This window comes from Muscardinus avellanarius, assembly GCF_963383645.1.
Source record: "Muscardinus avellanarius genome assembly, chromosome: 2".
Lineage (NCBI taxonomy): Eukaryota > Metazoa > Chordata > Mammalia > Rodentia > Gliridae > Muscardinus > Muscardinus avellanarius.
Window position 1 is genome coordinate 153,749,266 of NC_137787.1, and position 1,264 is coordinate 153,750,529.

At 36.9% G+C, this 1,264-nt stretch overlaps 1 pseudogene across 1 annotated transcript; it reads right to left on the reverse strand.

Moving 5' to 3' along the window:
• Positions 1-330: 330 nt before the first annotated feature.
• LOC308258851 (transcription factor BTF3 homolog 4-like) lies at positions 331-925 on the reverse strand (annotated as a pseudogene). The gene is made up of 2 exons: positions 811-925; positions 331-762 (listed from the first exon to the last, which is right to left on the reverse strand). The product of its transcript is annotated as a transcription factor BTF3 homolog 4-like (transcript).
• Positions 926-1,264: the final 339 nt, after the last annotated feature.

Consider the following 1,264-nt stretch of genomic DNA (forward strand, 5'->3'; position numbering starts at 1 on the left):
ATTTGAGAAGAGAGAAATTATGTATGTGCATGTGTGTAGGTTCATGTGTGTGACACTACCATTTTCAGTGTTGTTTATTGTAAAATTGGGGTTTAATTTTATATAATTTCCCCTCGTACTAATGGCCTTCCTTCAGTATTTTTTTAACTTGGCAAAACTTTATTACCTTTCATTTCAAACTTTATTTCCAGGCTTCTTCAGCTTAGTTAGTTACAAAGAATGAATTGTGTATAAGCAAACACTGAAAAGCCTTGCAGTGTCCAAAATGCTTGGGCTTAAAAATATTAAAGACCTAGATTTCATCAGATCCATAAGAAATTTAAAAAGCAGTCATAATATAAAATAGCAGTTCCCAGTAACTTCTTCAAGTTTTATTTTCTTCAGAAATTGAGTCACTTTAGAAGCCTCATCAAAATTCTTCACAAGATCTGGAACGTCATCATCATCATCATCATCATCCTTCTCATCATCTTCATTCCCTCCAGCAATAAGTACTGCTTTTCTATCCCCAGATTGTTTGGACAGAGCTTTAGCTAGTCTCCTTAAACTAGTCAGGAGGTCTGCACCAAGCTGGTTTAAGATGCTGGGTAGCATTTCTATCAGCTGCTTCATCTCAGCATGTCCTGTGATGATGGATGTGTTTGCTGCAACAGATGCTTGATCTTAAAGGTTGTTGAAGTGGATCACTGTTCCTTGGCTTGTAGACATATTCACTTCTTCAATACCAGAAATATTGTTTACCCCCAACTTATTTAAAAAGAACTAAAGTTTTTATCCTCTGCTATTACCCCCAACTTATTTAAGAAGAACTAAAGTTTTTATCCTCTGCTATTGCTGTTCTGTGCACCACCTTCTTTCTGCAAGCAGTTCCTTCTCCACCGATGTGCACTTGTGCCTGTAGTTTGGCAAACTTTTCCTGGTTCATGATAGTTTCTTTCATCTTATTGGAGCAGGGACTAAGGCTGCTGCTCAGAGGGTCTCAGAAGAACCAGCTCATATTAGTTGCACACATGGGGACACAAAATTGCAGCTAGAGGGAGGCCAGAAATTTCTTTTAGTATTTTTTTTATAGCAAAGGTCCATGGTTAGAAAATAATTCATTTCTCAATTATGTTAACATGTCTTTGTTCTACCTTATGACTAAAAAGTTATATTTACTACTACCTGCAAAATTCTTTAAACACAGCTTCACTGGCTGTGATTTGTGCCTCTGTATCTCTCTTATTCTTTTGAACCTGGAAAGGTATGCAGCTTCAAATCACCC